The 19469-nt window shown below is 43.8% G+C and overlaps 1 long non-coding RNA gene across 1 annotated transcript; it reads right to left on the reverse strand.

Annotated features, from left to right (window-relative positions):
* Positions 1-8062: 8062 nt before the first annotated feature.
* On the reverse strand, positions 8063-17303 carry LOC146190536 (uncharacterized). Its single transcript, XR_014706326.1, has 3 exons — positions 17254-17303; positions 17060-17129; positions 8063-8277 (listed from the first exon to the last, which is right to left on the reverse strand). It is a non-coding gene; the product is annotated as an uncharacterized LOC146190536 (long non-coding RNA).
* Positions 17304-19469: the final 2166 nt, after the last annotated feature.

Raw genomic sequence — 19469 nt, forward strand, 5'->3', positions numbered from 1 at the left:
TATTTGTGCAGCGCAGCAAGGACCGTCCCATGCGCCCCTCACAGCACACTCTCTAGAAAGGAGACGGTCCCTCATGTACAGTTACAGGTAGGCGCTTTGCCCTCGGCTGAAACCTAATGAAAACGAATGACTGTCACTTCTTCGCATAGGCTTTGTACAGCGCTCCCGACACTATTCCATCTAGAATGGGCTATCTCTTCCCTCTCTCCCACATTGCCCTTCCGCCACTTCAAGGGCCTCAAAGCACTACTGGCTCCTTCCTCACATCGCACGGCCTTCAGTTTCAGACGGCCCGCTTTGTGCGGAAAATTTCTGCTAGAGATGGGCGTTTCTGCCAGAATGTCAGCCCACGGCCGCAAATTATCCTTCTTTTTTTTTTAATTTACCTCTTTCAACCTCGAACCTCTTTCTTCCGTGCTTATGCCTGCGGAAATTTGCATATGCTTAAGTACAAGCAGGCATGTTCCCACCGCCTATCCTATACATTTCAACTAATGTCGGGACCAGGCTTCACGCTGTATTTGATATTTCTGGTATAAAGCTGTAACTCTGGCTGTGTTTTTTACTGGCTCACAATCTTTAAATACAAAACACTATGATACCCTACTTTACTCAGAGCACTCCGCCATGACTATCAGCCCACGAAAGTGGTATAAAAAAGTATTTACGAAATTCTTCAGTTATTATTATTCGCGTTTTAGAAACCTGTTTTCTTATAAAAGTATAGCGTCTGCTTTGCCCTGGAAGCAGCCATAGTAATAACCAAACTGATGCACATAACGTTTATAGGCTGTCTTTAATATTGTATCTGCATGTGTGGGCATGTAGACCTTCCATGAGCAAAAGAAAAGCTGTCTACTACCTGCGCACGTGACTTCCATTTACTAAAAATGAAAGTCACGTCAGCTGAAGTTTTTGCTGGTCGCTGATGGGGACTTCACAAAGGCAGAAGAAGTTGGTCAATACGTCGCGCATACCACGAAGCCATGAGGCTGGCTGTAAGCATTTCGTGCCGTTGTCATATGCGTATCTTTTTAAGGATAAACTCATGTGTCGCATATATTCAAATGAACGGGTTGAATTCGCAATGCTTTACTTATTGGTTGCCTCGCCGATAGTGTCCTGGTGGTGATGCCTGCCTCGTTTCCTGTTCTTTAGTTGTTGTTTTTACTGATCTAGTTGTTGGTCCTCATACCTTTCACAGTTTTTGTATGCAAGCTTACGCGGTCGTCAGTTTTATCTTTCGACGTTTGATAAGTTTACAACTTGAGAATCACACATCACCTAGCTTTAATAACGAGAGATGTAGCTGTCCACCAGCCATCCAGTGCGCTTCAGTGCCACAATTATTTACAGTGGAATTCAAAATAACGTAAATTTACCAAAGCCGTTCAGATGGTTTGTTTAACATTGCTCTTACATCCGGAAATTTTCGCAGATTTCTCTAAAAGAAAATAACTGATGCCATTTCAGAGCTATTCTTGGGTCATTTGAAGATGTCATGAACGTGGGAGCCATTTTGCTCAAACTGCAATGCTCTCAAACTAAAAATGTTACCATTGCATTTCATTACAGAAGGCAAGCAAGGCAAAGTCACCCCAAATGGCGTGAAAAGCCTTCGTTGTGGCGAACTCTGTTGGCGCACACAGGTTGAGCGCGACTACGTGAAAACCTGTACTTTGGCTCTGATGTCTCAGAAGCGTAATCTTGTAGCGTAATGCTTGATTTGGTCTGGTTTTTACGGTTTAACGTCCCAAAGCGTCTCAGGTTATGGAGACGCCGACTGGAGGATTCCGGAATTTTCGACCACCTGGGATTCTTTAACGTGCACTGACATCGCACAGCACACGGACGCCACACTATTTCGCCACCGTCGAAACGCAGCCACCGGTGGTCGGAAACGAACCCGGCTACACAGGTACAGTAGTCGCGCATCTTACCACTGCACCACCGCGGTGGGGAGCAGCGTAATACATTTGCATCGCTTTTTTTCGCTACACTTTTTGCGTACATTGCTAGCAATTTAAGTATGTAGCCAAGTGTTGGGACACTGAACACGCAGCCCATGTAAATTGACGTTCTGCAACAAGCACTGAATGCGACAAGCCGGCGGGGCAACGGTGTTGATACGTGTGGTATTGAGTAAGGATGAGAGCGAATGCTGAGAAGGTGACGAGAGGAATCGAATTGTTAGAAAAATCTAAGCCCGGTGGCACACTGCAGTGAAACCTCGAAAGCATGCTTTCGAGGTTTCACTGCATTTTTGAAATGTCTTAGGTACACAGACCTTCTTTCAGTGGAGCCGGCTAATGGAGCCAGGCTGTCTAAGATTTCGGGCAAAGTGGTTTCACAGCGGTCTCAAACACTCCTGTCGATTGGAACGGACACTGCGGTACCCTGCACAGGTTGTGAAGACGTCTCAGGTAAGGCTAGATAAATTTTGCGGACGCTGTTAGTTTTAACTAGAGTCTCAAAATGTAGCAAAATACTGCTGGTGTTTGCACTCTCGACCAGGTTTTAGAAACACTTCATGCTTCTCTATATTTGTTTTTTTTTTTTTTTGTATGATCAGTGGCGCCAGAAAACCTAGCAACACGGCCCAGCAACAAAATTTCTTTGTCACAGTCTCTCGCAATCCTTCGGTAAACAGAAGCCTCTTGTTCACTCCACTGATACTCGTCCCGAATGCCACGTGTGCCACTCTCCGAGTATGTGTGCAATACTAACGTAAAGAATGAGATTTGACAGTATTTGACAAGACACATAAAAATATAACATATGTGCCAGCGCCATTGTAGTGGCCGGCGCGATTATTGTACTGCTATGAAATAGTATACCATTAAATGGACATTCACTTGAATTTCACCCCATAGCTCATATATATATATATATATATATATATATATATGAGCTATGTGTGACTCTGGCGTAAGGCACATTCTTCTGCCAAATTATTTTCCCGTCTTACAATATTAAAGAGTTAAAGGCGGGCCTCATTGTTGCTAACCACCTATGATCAACGTTCGCTCTGCCAAGCTGGTAAACGCGGATTCTTTTTCTGCTACAACGTATTATCACGCCGACGCCATACGTTTCAGGGTAACAGCCTGCAAACATTTATGTGTCTAAAAACGTTTTGTTTTGGCCTGCAACAAGTGTAGTCGCTAACGGGATAGAAATCTTCAATTTCTGAATTATACATATTAATCATGTTCTGTTTCATTGTTATTGGTCACAGGCCCGCCGGTCATCTTTTCTCTCATATCAGTCACCTTACTCGTAAAATTTGAGTTGTGCCGTGTCCACAAAATAAATTAATGATGATTTAAAAAGTATGAATGCCTTTACAGACAGTCCGCTATCGGCGTATTTCCGTTTCCTTGGCGAAACATACTGTGTAAGTACACAATTTTTTTCCTTCCCATAACTATGTGGCGTGGGGCCTAAACAATCCTTAACCATGTATACACGAAATATGATGTATTCTGTGGAGCATATGTAGCTAGAACTGTTTGTGGATTACTTTAGTCGAAAAATGATATGTTCGCTCCACCAATGAGCAGATGCAGAGAAGGGACTTTTGAAGATCATCTAAAGGTTTTATTTGGGCTCGGTGCTACGGATACGAGCAAGTAGTTTTTCGCGTCTTCTGAGATTAGTCTCTTCGCGCCAGTCCTAAGTGCTATTTCCGTTTGTTTCACAACGAAGCAACAAAAATCGCAGTGCTGCTTCGCAACAAGGCTGCCGACCCTGAAGGGTACTACGTGCTTTAGGACTTCCAAGTCCTCCAGACGTATCTGCGGTCATTGCACGCGTGCGAAGACACGTCGCGTTGCAAAACACGCTTCGAGGGAAGCGAATTGGACTACCCTTGAGACGCGCCGGGCGCTGTCGAGAGTCTAACCTTGTTCACCTGCTGTCGAAGTCGCATGGTGCATCCTAAGGAAAAGCAACGTAAGACAAATAAGCGGTAAACTCCCCTGAAGTTACACTTTCTACTAGAGAAAGGTTGTAGCACAAAAGACGTAGAAAAATGTAATAGCCTCTATCGCGCTTGGTCTGACTATTACCTCAACAAAGAGAGACTAAGAGACACAAAAGGAGAATAGGCAGGGGAATATAAAATATAAATGGCAACTAGTGGCAATACTCTTATAAATAACGTTTGTAGTGGTCAACAGCCTGATGTCGTTATGTTCAAAACACACGTCGAGTTGATGTTATTTCCTGCCAAGATGCTGTTAGTTTTAGTAATAGTTGTCTATTGTTTTCACAACTGCTTCTTGGACATGACAAGCGGTCTTATTTTCGCCGCTTTGGTAGTACGCGAGCCGCTACAGAAGCTCAGTGCACGTGTTTGTAGCAGTATTCAAAAGGAAGTGTAAATTACGTCGCGCTCAACAATTTGCATCGGGTTGCAAAGGCATGGTATGTGTATCTGTCTTCTACCTTTACTCGTCTCTGCTGCCATTATCCCTCTGTAAAGGTGTTCTATATAATGAAGTGGCTATGCTCTTTTCAATCCTGCTTTCATCGTGGATTGAAAGGAACCGCTGGATTCTGAGGCGTTTGAATGGATATGGCTTTTAACTCTTGGAAATGTCTGAGTCTTACGTGTTCTGTTTCCTACCCATTTAATTTAGTTTGAAAGGAACAAGCTCTCGAACTAGTTGGTAAATTTAGCTTGCTTAATTTAGCATGCTGTTCAGGTCGCAATCATGAGCTGCAGGCTTCAAACCAAAGGTGAAGCTCCAGTATTCTTAAGGAATGATGGAATGTCATTTACGTATGAATATTGTACTCTGTTTCAAAGTAGTGTTCCTAATTGCTTCCCAATTAGTATTTTTTTCAGAGCCCTTTTTACTGCGTTTTGGCTTAGGCTACTACCCTATATATGGCGTGAGAAGAATGCAGTACCCTGTCATGTTACCTTCAAACAACCAGCTGCTAAAACTCGGCTACGAAATCTCCTCTTAGATGCAGCGGTTGATATCGTCACACAGTCACTTAAATTAGCCCGGCGCTGACAAATGGGCGAACTGTGGGCCTTCACGAGCAAAGGCTACCGCTCTCGACCAATTAGAATAATTCGTAACACACGACGGCACCAGCTTATTCTTTAAATGTGGCTTCACCCGGCAGAGGCACCTGCCAGCTCGGCTATAAATTCCCTGATTGGCAGAAAAGTTGATGATGTCAGAATAATACAAGTGACCTGAGCGAGCATTGATGTGAAGGGGCGTGTGATGTCATGAGACCTCGTGGCTCATCTCCAATAATCACAGAATTTGGAGAAAGACGACAATGCCGGCATTTTCCCAGAGCGTGGACTATATCCATCGCAATAATACATTATTTGCATATTGCCCCTCCCCCTCCCTCTTTTTATCCCTACAGCCAGAAGTACACATTTAGAAACATTAAAAATAGCATTTGCGGTAAGCCTTGGTCAAAGGTCTCTAGCACATTTAGAATTTAAGGCGCAAACCAAAATTCCTAAGGCATCCGCAACGACAAAACACTATAGACCGTAGTTTTCTAGAGCTTCAGACATTTCATAATTGCCTCATTACAGGAACGAAGCTTGTCATTTAAGGTGAAAACTTTTCAGCTAAGGATTAGGCGCAACTGGTAATCTAGTAACTGAATTGAATTAAGTTTATTTGCATCACATCACATATAATCTGTATATGACACTAGAGATAGCATCTGCCTTAAATTCAGTAGGCACTAGTTAGAACACATTTGCCACCTTGTACACACCTGTTTTCTAATCAGCACATATTAGCCTTGGCCTGGAGCTCAAATTTTCAGAAGATAAATGCTCAAGAAAGGGTCTTTGGACCAGATCTTTGCTTTCACGGGCCAGAGATTTGTGCCGCAGTTGATAAAATTAAATCGCCTTGGCTAAAAGGCCACTTGTGGCGTTGTGTTAGAGCATCAGCCTCGCGTTATCAACACATCTTGACGCCTGCATTATCAAGTACGGAAAAGTTGTCAAAATAGTCGGTATCGTAAGCAACATGCTCTGTTTCGTTCCGCTGAACGTAAAGCTGATTCTCTAACTCAACATTTTTCTATTTCCTAAGCTGTTCTATTTTACTCTCCGGAAAAATACTACACACACTAAACAGGCTGCATATAATTCAGAAAGTAGCTTAGAAAGCATTGGTAAAATTCCTCATGACGTGTCAGTAGCACATCTAATTGTTTCAAACTAGTTTCGATGCCTTAAAATATATTATCAGCTAATATACCGGTATCAAAGAGACAATACCCATCCAAAATCGTCTTGGAGATTTCGCTCAGCTAAAACCTTACAGAAAACACTCATGCTACATTGTCACCTAGTGGTGACAGTATGCATCACATATTGACGTGTCATGGCGTGTCAGTAACACTTCTTTCTAATTGTTTCAAAATAATTTCGATACCTTAAAATATATTATCAGCTAATAAATACCGGTATCAAAGAGACAATGCCATCAAAACTGTATTTGATCGAAAACTTTACAGAACACACTCATGCCATATTGTCCCCTAGTGATGACAATATGGCATGCGTCCGCGGCAGCATTAAATCCTCAGAATCATCTCTTTCCATATATACGGACACAATACGCATGTCAGACCATGTCGACCTTTTATAGAGCACTCAAGCATACAAATCAGCAGCGCAGTGTTTCATTAGCAGCAGCTCACCGGGCGTCTCACAGAATAGCTCGATTGCCCGGCATAAATCATACTGTCGACAGAGCGGAACGTAGTGCCGAAACACGAGTCAAAAACCGAGTTTATTCCTCACACAACAGTCGTCAAGTCGGAGTAGTTTCGAAACGCTTCAGGTACAGCCTACAACAAAATATGCTAAATGATTTGAGGCACACATGAAAGTTTGACCAAAAATTCAGTTCTGCGTACCAGGGAAAAATAGAGCAGAGGAATTAAATGATATTGTGTCATATGTCCTACTCCCTTCCTGTTGTGCGCCATACTGATTGTCTGACAATGCAATGACTATTCAAGTCGCATACAAACTGACAGACATGAAACGAAGAAATATAACTTACGTAGCTTATTATTAATATTTTTGTTCACCTAGCTATTTAATTTATCATTTGCTCTTGTCTTAGCGCAGAGTATGCATGCGGTTCTGTCCCCCAAACGATACAGCACGGATTAAAAGCGACTCATACAGTCTGCATATATTCCCTGAAGCATTGTAGAAAAGTGCATACGTCTTCTAAAAATCATAATGGAGGTATAAAAAAGTGGTTGCATCTTAGACGAGCAGCGAGAACATCGCACGTGAGAATATGTAAGCCTAAAAAAGACGAAACATTAAAGAGCAAGAGGTTATTTATGAATTAGTGTCCATTGCAAGAGGGGGAGAGGATGGGATGAGCGTAAGCAACCGAGGTACAGGGCAAGCTAGAAAACTGCTTCGCGTGCATAGGCAACGAAAGTGTATTCGGAGCAATTTTCCGAGCCTAACTCTAGCAGGGGACAAGTATATGTACTGACATTTGGAAGAAAAAAATGTGGGGGACACCTAAGCTCCGTCGTTAAGGTCATGACGCGATAGCATTTCAGACGCGCGGACGATGTGTCAACTTATTTTTATTTATTTATTTTTCACTTTCTTTTTTACATACCGATCTTTATCATTAGCTATGTTCGGCTTCCCATTCTCATTTTTTCCTTTTCTTTCAATTATTTGATCAATTGCACACTCAATTTTTCTAATCGTCGTGATTGGCTTTTCAGTTCGAGCATTTTGAAAGCTCCGTCGTTAAGGTCATGACGCGATAGCATTTCAGACGCGCGGACGATGAGTCAACTTATTTTTATTTATTTATTTTTCACTTTCTTTTTTACATACCGATCTTTATCATCAGCAATGTTCGGCTTCCCATTCTCATTTTTTCCTTTTCTTTCAATTATTTGATCAATTGCACACTCAATTTTTCTAATCGTCGTGATTGGCTTTTCAGTTCGAGCATTTTGAAAGCTCCGTCGTTAAGGTCATGACGCGATAGCATTTCAGACGCGCGGACGATGAGTCAACTTATTTTTATTTATTTATTTTTCACTTTCTTTTTTACATACCGATCTTTATCATCAGCAATGTTCGGCTTCCCATTCTCATTTTTTCCTTTTCTTTCAATTATTTGATCAATTGCACACTCAATTTTTCTAATCGTCGTGATTGGCTTTTCAGTCCGAGCATTTTGATACCTCTGAACCTCCCTTTTTCAAATTTCCATTTCTTTATTTCTGAAATTAAATAAAACGTTTATTTAACCTCGTTATCGCCTATCACACACATATCGATCACTAGCATCACAAGTTAACATGATACGATTTGTCACGCAGCCGGCGGTTCTTTCTGACACACGGTGTCGACTACTACTGCTGCTACGCCGACGTTTTGACCAAGGTAGCTGTGTGAATATTCCCTGAAATTATGAAAAAAGGCACTTTAGAGTTTAGGAGCGAAATTTCACTTCTCGCATGTAGAGCTGAGGGTAAACAAAAATTACAGGGTCTCAAGTTATCTCTAAAGAGGTGAACGGCGAAGGCCTAGTAGCAGTACTAATCATTACAGCCATTTTAGTCAACATGACTCATTACTAAGCATATTTAATAACTTTTAATCCGTTGTAGTCATTACAGAGTCGTCATTGGACATATTGGTCATTTCAAGTCATTAATAGTCATTTCCAAACATTAGTAATTTTAGTCATTACTACTTATTACAAAGCATTTTTAGCAGTTCCTAATCAGTTTTAGTTGTTATAAATTATCGATAGACCTACTGGTCATAACAAATCATTAGTAGTCATTACAAGTCATCAGTAGTTATTACAAGTCATTAGTAGGTCACTTTAGTGATTTTCGTCATTACTACTCATAAAGAAGCATGCTTAGTGGTTTCTAATCAAATGCAGCCGATACAAGTTGTAATCAGCTATACTGGTCATTACAAGCCATTAGTAGTCATTGCAAGACATTAGTAAGTCTTTTAGTCATTACTAGTCATTCTATGCATTTTGTTATTTTTAATAAATTGTATTACACGTCGTCGTTAAACATATGGGTCATTACAAGTCATTAGTACTCATTAGTACCATTATCTATTAGCCTCTATTAATTGATATCACTATCAATCATTTTTTCTTTCGTCTTCATACAGCGGACATTTCCCGATGACGCGTCCGGCGGTCACTTTCTGCCAATGCAGCACGAGCCTAGAAAGGCTTTCCCTTACACCGCGTCATTAGAGAAGGGAGGAAGGCGGGAGTGAAACCAGAAAGGTTTGGTTTGGTTTGTGGGGTTTAACGTCCCAAAGCAACTCAGGCTATGAGAGACGCCGTAGTGGAGGACTCCGGAAATTTCGACCACCTGGGGTTCTTTAACGTGCACTGACATCAATGGGCTGCGAAGTAACTTAGACCATCTGGCTGGCGCCGCACAGCACACAGACGCCTCTTCGTTTCGCCTCCACCAAAACAGCAGACGGTTTTGAAGTTCGAACCCGGGTACTTCGGATTCAACCGTAGAGCTTCTTACCCATGAGCCACCGCAGCAAGGCATGTGGCATACTCTGTCACACATTTGGACTACTCGCTTGCAGAGCTGAATGTCAGATCAGGCTTGGAAATCACCTTTGACGGGATGTGCCCCGGTACCACATATGTGTGCCTAGCAGTCACCTCCGCTGTAGCGCCGACCACGACTCCAGCCGCCCGCCCTCGCCAGTTGCGTCACGGTTGCCGTCCAGTTACTTGTGACGAATGTGGCGCTGGCCAAAAAGAGGAAGAGAAAGAGGGGTAGGTGGTGAAGGGTGACAGTTCCTGGCACTACGGGGCTGGGATGGTAGGTCAACGCAGCTTGCGGAGAGGGCTAGCCAGCCACCGAATTTTATCTTTTGTAGGCCGTCATTACACCTGCCACTGCTTGTTGTTGTTGTTGTTGTTGTTGTTGTTGTTGTTGTTGTTAGGTTTTTTTTTTTGTTGTTGTTGTTGTTGTTGTTGTTGTTGTTGTTGTTGTTGTTGTTGTTGTTGTTGTTGTTGTTGTTGTTGTTGTTGTTGTTGTTGTTGTTGTTGTTGTTGTTGTTGTTGTGGCTGTAGCAAGAAGGAAAAGAAAAGGCACAGGCCTGCTACTGGCTCTGTAGCTGAGACACCTTCGCTGCTTCGTGCAGACTGAAGAGAAAATAGAGAAGAAAGAAAAGAAAGAGGGAAAGAAAGACGCGCGCCGCAACCACAGCCGTCATCCACCACCGAAGCGGTGGCGGGTGCAATGACGGCCTACAACAGATAAAAATTCGGTGGCAGGCTAGCCCCCGCCACAAGCTGCGGTGACCTACCTGCCCCAGCACCTCCGCTGCCTCGTGCGGACAGAAGAGAGAAAGCAAAGAAAGAAAAAAATTGTTGTGGTTTAACTCTGGTTAACCCTAGTTGAATTGCGATAGCAACGGTGGAAACTTCTTTTGCCTGCTACGTTATTCCCCTATCACGCCCTATCAGTGTAAGGCGATACATTATAGGGGACACTTAAGCTCATCCTTTAAGAGTATGACGCGAGAGCGTGTTACCAGTCTTCTTCTTCTTCTCGTTGTTTCATCCGCTCATTACGGCGAGCTGCCTTAGCAGTAGGCGGCATCGTAGTCATGCGCACCGCCGTCTCTCACGGACGGCGCGAGTTGGTCGCCCAACTTTGAGGCGTGACGTCATAACACCTGTGGCACTCCTGGCGGAGAGAGCGGGAGTTAGGCCGCCGTTCATGCGCACCGCCGTCTCTCACGGACGGCGCGAGTTGGTCGCCCAGCTTTGAGGCGTGACGTCATACAGAGGTCATGCGAAAGGTCATTTCATGTGCACCGCCGTCGCACCGCAAAGGCTTGAAAGTGAAAGTAGTATTGCTTTCGCTATAAATGAAGAGGGAGAGAAAGACGCGCGCCGCAACAGCCGTCGTCCACCACTTAAGCGGTGGCGGGTGCAATGACGGCCTGCAACAGATTAAAAATTCGGTGGCTGGCAAGCCCCTGCCGCAAGCGGCGTTGACTTACCGTCCCAGCCCCGTAGGGCCAGGAACAGCCACCGTGCTTTGGATCCCCACTGCTTCAGTGGGGGACGACGGCTGTTGTTGTGGCGCGCGTCTTTCTCTCCATCTTCTTTTTCCTTACTTCTCTATTTTCTCTTCTGCCCGCACGAGGCAGTGGAGGTGACTCAGCTACAGAGCCAGTAGCAGGCCCGTGCATTTTATTTTCCTTCTTCCTACAGCCACAACAACAACAGCAAGAGGTTTGGTTTGGTTTGGTTTGTGGGGTTTAACGTCCCAAAGCAACTCAGGCTATGAGAGACGCCGTAATGGAGGACTCCGGAAATTTCGACTACCTGGGGTTCTTTAACGTGCATTGATATCGCACAGCACACGGGTGAAAGTGGATAGAGGCATACCACCAGGAGCGCGCGACAGTGCGAACAGGAGGGTAGTTTTCACACTCTTCATGCGCGCGACGACATGCGGAGCTGACCGAGGCGAGATGCAGAGCGTCTGCCGGAATCGCACGCGCAGGGTATGAAAGTGGGTTCTACAAAACCACCGATCAATTGATGCGATCAACTGAAATCTTGGTCATATTATTATTATTATTATTATTATTATTATTATTATTATTATTATTATTATTATTATTATTATTATTATTATTATTATTATTATTATTATTATTATTATTTATTACGCCCACATCTAAAGCTGTAGCTCCATATTCGGTTCAGCAGCATTGAATCCCTGTTATTTTCTTTCACACGGTGAAGCTATAGGATCAACGGAAAACTCGGTCGTATTATAATATTATTATCATTATTTTTTTATTACAGTCACAGCCAAAACTATCACTGCACAGTCGGTTCAGCAGCATTGAACCTCCAGAGACCAAGTTTTAATTTCGCTCTCGAGCCTTGACTAACACACTCATTTTAGTCACACATGGCACCGCGCTGGTATTACCTACAACATATATAGTACCGTTCTGTGTTTAGAAAAAGTTTTATTAGACATTAGACGGTCACATTAGACAGTCACGTGAGCGGCGACAAATGACCATAACAGGAAATACACATGATTAACAAAAAAGGAAAGTGCAGGTAAATACATCCTCAGGAACAAATACATCACAAATCAGTATTTACATACAGAATAAAATTTCTAAAGAGAATTTATTGGATACATACATACATACATACATACATACATACATACATACATACATACATACATACATACATACATACATACATACATACATACATACATACATACATACATACATACATACATACATACATACATACATACATACATACATACATACATACATACATACATACATACATACATACATACATACATACATACATACATACATACATACATACATACATACATACATACATACATACATACATACATACATACATATACCCCGCCGGGGTGGCGCAGTGGTTACGGCGCTCGACTACTGTTCCCAAGGACGCGGGATCGAATCCCGGCCTCGGCGGCAGCTTTTCGATGGAGGCGAAAAGCAAGGCGCCCGTGTGCTGTGCGTTGTCAGTGCACGTTAAAGAACCCCAGGTGGTCAAAATTTCCGGAGTCCTCCACTACGGCGTCTCTCATAGCCTGAGTTGCTTTGGGACGTTAAACCCCACAAACCAACCAACCATACATACATACATACATACATACATACATACATACATACATACATACATACATACATACATACATACATACATACATACATACATACATACATACATACATACATACATACATACATACAAAAACACACATTATTCACAAAACAAAGCACTATACAAAACACTATAGGTTACATATGCCTAATAAACTAAATATAACATGATTCCCCTGAGAGGGGAAAACAGTATAAACGAAGAGGGTTCTAATAAAGGACGACAGGCATCTCAAGTCTGCTCCCTCGTGCAACATAGAAGCGCGTGTGCCTGCGTCTCGCCGTCAGTTTCTAACTGTCCAGACATATACTTCCAGACGACGAGGCGCAGCCTCTGCAAGGCTGGGTACATTGCTCGGGCAGGAGTTCGGCGCGCCTCAGCGAGGCACCTGCGGCACCACCAACACAAACAGAACCACACTGAACACAAAGTGTTCAAAAGGGGTGCGCCGGCGCCTGACGCCGGGGTTTATGCGGACGTTAAACATCTTATATGCGAGCCGCCACATTGTTCTCGCAACTACACATTCGAAAAAAACATGCGCGAGGCTCTCGGGAGCACCGCAGTTGGCACACTGGTCATCAGCGCACTACATGTACGACCACTGAGTAATACATTAGTTCTACTATAGTCGAACCATTATTCTTTGCCTTAAAACGCATATTAATTCTTGCTGTGCTTTGCGATATCTGCGATATGCTGTTACGAACGTACTCGAGTCTGCAAAAGACTTGAAAACATCGCACTGCGCACATTACAATGTCTTTGTTTATTATCTCCAATTTCTTACTTTGCATAAAACATTGGCCAAGAGCTGATGGTTTTGTTTGGTTTCTTGAGTTTAAAGTCGCAAAGCGACTCGCACTATGAGGAACGCTTTAGTGGAGGGCTCCGGAAATATCGACCACCTGAGGTTCTTTAAAGTGCACTGGCATCGCACAGCGCACAACTGTCTTCCTTTCCGCCTCCGTCGAAAAGCGGGGAGCGGGGGCTCGGGGGAGATTGCTGCTCCTGGCCCTATGGGGCAGGGACTGGTAGGTCACCGCCACCTAATTGCGGCGGGGGCTAGCCTGCCACCGGATTTGTATCTGTTGTCAGTCATCGTTGCACCAGCCATCTCGAAGCGAAAAGCTTCGGTGATCCTTATGGTTTAGCTTATGGTTATGCTCCATGATTTAGCCTATGGATAAGCTTACGGTTTAGCTTATGGTTATGCTTTATGATTTAAGCTATGGATATGGTTACGGGTAAACTTATGGATATGCTTATGGTTTAACTTATGGATATGCTTACGGTTTAGCTTATGGTTATGCTTTAGGCATTTCAGACTCGGTTTTGCTGCGCTTAACCTTAGCTAAGTCCCAGCCACGTTTTTTCTTTCTTTCTTCTCAATTTTTCATTCTGCCCACACAAGCAGCGGAGAAGCCCCAGCTTATCCAGTAGCAGACCCGTGCATTTTCTTTTCCTTATTCCTGCAGTCGCAACAACACTGAAGAGTGGTGGGTTTTAAAGAACACAAAGCTGAAGGTCGCGGTGGTGTAGTGGTAAGGCGCCCGATCACTGTGCCGGAGTTCCCGAGTTCGATCCCGACCGCGGCACGTAATTCCGTCTCCTCAACGGTAGTGTCCCGCAACTTCTTTGTCCTCACTGGCTGCCTCTGAGCGGGATAAACGGCGATTGTTGCCGAGACGTGTCTCTGTATTCAACATAAAGGTAACATACACTGACGGAAGGTTGGTTGGTTGGTTGGTTGGTTTGTGGGGCTTAACGTCCCAAAGCGACTTAGGCTATGAGAGACGCCATAGTTGAGGACTCCGGACATTTCGACCACCTGGTTCTTTAACGTGCACTGACATCCCACAGCACATGGGCGCCTTGCTATTCGCCGCCACCGAAAAGCGGCCGCCGAGGCCGGGATTCGATCCCGCGTTCTTGGGCACAGAGTCGAGTGTCATTTTTATTATTATTGCAAAAGCATTGCATGGGTATGTAATATTTCGCATGGGCGTGATCGTGTCGGTTGTTCTTTGTTGTTGTGGCTGTAGGAAGAAGGAAAAGAAAATGCATGGGCCTGCTACTGGCTCTGTAGCTGAGCCACCTCCGCAGCCTAAAAGAAAAAACTGATTTATGTATAGGAAGGGAAAGGCGCGGTAAATGTCTCACTTGTTTTCTGTGGACACCTCCACCGCGCCTTAAGGAGAGAGAGGAAGGTGGGAGTGAAAGTGGAAAGAGAAAAAGAGGAACCGTAGTGGAAACTACGGAGTAATTTCCCCCTCCACCGGAGTGGTAAGACGTCCGACTACTGTGCCGGAGTACCCGGGTTCGAACCCGACCTCGGCGGCTGCGTTTCGATGGAGGCGAAACGAAGAGGCGTCCGTGTTCTGTGCGATGTCAGCGCACGTTAAAGATCCCCAGGTGGTCGAAATTACTCCGTAGCCCTCCACTACAGCTCTCTTTTTCTCTTTCCCACTTTCACTCCCACGTTCCTCCCTTCCCTTACAGCGCGGTGGCGGTGTCCACAGAAAACAAGTGAGACAGTTACCGCGCCTTTCCCTTCCTATAAATAAATCGGGCAGCGGAGGTGGCTCAGCTACAGAGCCAGTAGCAGGCCCGTGCATTTTGTTTTTCTTCTTCCTACAGCCACAACATATTACCTTCGGATAGAGCGTCAAGGAAAGGTGATCAAGGGACGAAATAGTTGGTGTGGGTTAATTAGGTAAATAATTAGAGCCAAATACGTGGGCAATTTGGAGCCCAGATTGCCGCCAGCCAAATTCCGGTTTCGATTCTCAGCTTCCGGGCACGTGTCTCAGTGGAGCGTCCCTTGTCGTTCCTTTGAACGCGTGAACTGACTGATTGGTTTATAGGAAGGGAAAGGCGCGGTAACTGTCTCACTTGGTTTCTGTAGATACCTCAATCTACATTGGGAAACTCTATATGGAGTGGGAGTGAATAGCGTGTATGTTACTAGAGCCCGACAGCACAAATAATGTTCGAGTTCATATCACATCAAATGTCTTTGAAATAATCTCGTTCCCCAAGACAAAATAGTGCGCCACTTTGCAAGAAATATACGCTCTGCTAAACAATGCATAACGACAGTGGACAAAAGGATTTCATTCGCCCCGCCGGGGTGGTACAGTGGTAAGACGCCCGGCTACTCTACCGGAGTACCCGGGTTCGAACCCGACCTCCGTGGCTGCGTTTTGATGGACGCGAAACGAAGAGGCGTCCGTGTGCTGTGCGATGTCAGCGCACGTTAAGGATCCCCAGGTGGTCGAAATTACTCCGTAGCCCTCCACTACGGCTCCTCTTTCTCTCTTTCCACTTTCACTCCCACCTTCCTTCCTTCCCGTACAGCGCGGTTGAGGTGTCCACACAAAGCAAGTGAGACAGTTACCGTGCATTTCCCTTCCTATAAATCAATCAATCAATCTCCAGTTGCCGAAACGCCGGCTTGCTATCAGATCACGGTGCGTGCATCCCAAGCCGAAACGCAGCACGTTCTTTTCACTCGCTAGCGGCGTCAGCGGCATCAGTCAGTCGCTGCTATCTGTTCGCCGCGCAACGTTCCTATGAGCCCACGCGCTGCCTCCCGCAACTTCCCGATAACTTAATCGGTCTCTTCATTTCTCCGAGCACAAAGCTTATTTCATGACAGCCAAGAACTGTTAGTGGAGTGTTATTTGAAGGAATACGTGTGAAAAATTAACAAAATTTGCCTGTAATTGTACATGCGTGTCTTGCACGAAATCTTTGCCTCAATCTATCGAAAAGGTGAAACAGCTGATAAGCTGCGCTCAAATTTCGCATTAGGAACTAACGTAATCGTCGGCAATTTTTTTTTTTTTTTTTCAGTTCATTGGAGCTCAGCACTGACTGGCACCAGCCTGCGAAATCTAGACGTGCTTTTTCACTTCTCTTAGCAACTGTCAGCTAACATAAATGAGTGGAATTGCAGCGGCTGGCACACCTCCACACTGATCTTCGCGGTTCTAGGGCAGGATATTTTGTGGCGATCTTGACGTCTTTGACATTTCAGTTCAAAAGCAATACTCCACGGGGTGAATCTAAAAGTGACGAGGTATTTGAGAATCCCCGACCTCTGACCTTCCAAAGGAAAACAATATCCTTAGGAGTGGATTCGAACATAGAAATTCAGCATGTTGAGCGACTACGGAACCGCATAGCTATCGCTACAGCCATTCACTGGCAACCGGCACTTTTGTGCTCTGTGTATTGCATGTCTTAGCCAGTGCTTAAAGTTTGGCTCCATTGAAGGGGGTGGAGGATATTACCTGCAGGTGACAGTCTGCTTCTTTATACATCTCTTATCGATCTCAATGCTTTCTCTGCCAGTCTCCTGGACTGTACATGACGTAAAAAAAGATCACAGCGAAATCAAGTTCGGCAGTTGTAACGTATGTAAAATAATTTGCGAATGTACTATCTAATCGTACACTTGACAGCAAGAGAAAATTGTTGCACGTACAAACCGATCAGACGGGCTAGTGCGACGGAGATCGACTTTGTAAAACTAACTGAATGGAGATAAGATTTCACAGAGATTATGTTTTTATACCCCTCATAAAAAATTGTGAGATTTAATTAGACATTTAAAAAAGTTAAAAAGAAAAGAATGAAAAGCATATTCTTTGCGAAATTCTATTTCCATTCAGTTACTTTTACAAAGCCGATCTCCGCCGGATTATGGGGGCTGAAAAAAAGAAGTACGAAAAACAGTCCTAGTCATGGCTCAAAACACTTATTCAGCGTAGTCTGAACGCAACGAAGCCTGATAATTTCGCATTCTCAAGTGTATGCAGCCTTAATTGCTTCTGAAGAATTTTTTTTTTTCAAGAGTGGTTTAAATTTGCTTGGGAACCTCTGATCTTCACAAATCCGATGAGCACTCTAATCAAATCTAGTTATAAGGTTTGTAAGGTATGAGACAGCAGCTTTGCTTCCATAATGCCAACGTTGCCATGTCATAATTTCAGCTCCTAGTAACTTTGCATAATTGCTCACGCTTGTTTCCCTGATTCACACAACTCATCAAAAGACTTATGAAACTGATTTCCAACGCGTAATATAGCACATTATACTAATTAGACTCGAATATGACGCTGGGCGTAGTATCAACCTCGCCACATGTTTGCGCTAATGGAGAGACGTCTACCACAGTTATTGGATTGATAGTCTCCCCTTGCATTTTTAATGGTCAACGACATCTCAGCGCTGTTGGCAAAATGCGAGGGAGAAAAACCTAAGCCTACATGCCGAATTTCCTAAAGTGTTCCATCGAAGCCAAGTACGCCTCTGTATGCCTCATGCCATGAGCCTTCAGCGAAGCTGTCAAAACTCAGTACAGAGAACTGTAACTAGATTAGACACTCAAAGGGCATAACGCAGTCAGACATAGGTGATGCCGTTACTATGTTTAGAAAGCAGGGTCGGGTTATTTGGTAATTTGCGAGTGTATATAGCTCTCTTTGTTCATTACTGTCATCCCATGGGTTTTTTGACAGGATCTAATATTATTGAGTAAATATGTGCTTATAATATTAATATATGTTATCGGGACAAAGTAAGCGCAGTTTCCTTTGTTTATTTTTTTCTTGTAATTTTACCTTACGCGCTCTTATGGCGTTAATTCTTGTTTGCCTACCTAATCATCATATGACTGAGGGATGCATTGCCATCCTATCACCTGATAGCAGATAACTCCGTCCCTCTGTTAGATCCGAAACAATTTAAGCGCTTTTCATTTTTCAGGAATTTTCGGGAATTATTTTGAAGTTCAAAAAATAAAACCCTTATTGCTAGGAAATGTTTGTAGCTACAGTAATGGCTTAAGGCGTATCAAAATATATTCATTTGAATGAGTACCATCAGTGCTGTATTCTGCACTACGTAATGCAACGCATCTCTCCTCTTGCTGGCGGTACTGGTCACTCCACTCAATAGAGAAAATGTGAAGATACCAGCGACACAGTTTATGCTCGATAACCAAGTACTTATTGCTGCGACGATGAAGATGACGGGGAACTTGTGACTGCTTGCCGAAACAACCACTCGTTTAATATGTTCACTAAGCGTAAAAAAGAGAAACAACTTCACTCTTGATGGGTGGAGAGGCTCAAACAAAATATATTTATCAATACTCATGTACGAAGAAGAAAAATTCAACCTTCCGATTACCTTGTTTCGTTTCCCTTATTCGCACTATGCAATAAACCCAATGAGGTATAGCGTGCTAGGTAAAGTCGTAATAAACGAGAGTTTGCCTAGAGCACAATCTCTTAGGAACGTACCTAGAGGGCTAAATTCATCACCAATACACTTGTTTCAAGCACGAGTCTAGGAACAGCTTCGGTGGTTACGCGCGAAACGGGCTTCGGAATATTTCCTTAATTTTTTTCCCCTGAAGCGACCTTCCGTCTATTAATTTCTCCTTCAAAAATGTATAAGCAGAGCTCAGAATTGAGAAACGTCGTCAATCTTATGCTCATTAATGACGGTAACTCCACTGCCTCCATAACCATGAATCCTCAGAGATATAGCTGGAAATACACTGAGTTCACTCCTCAGTCACAGGATAACAGAAACGAAAGATGAACACTGTTCTTTCTTCTAACCCTCAGTGACCTTCAACCACTCAACTGTTAATTTGTCTCTGTTTTTTGAGTCCCCCGCATTTGTCGACAT

This window comes from Amblyomma maculatum, chromosome 4 (genome assembly GCF_055883805.1).
Source record: "Amblyomma maculatum isolate TAMU_Amacu chromosome 4, ASM5588380v1, whole genome shotgun sequence".
NCBI classification, from domain to species: Eukaryota; Metazoa; Arthropoda; class Arachnida; order Ixodida; family Ixodidae; genus Amblyomma; species Amblyomma maculatum.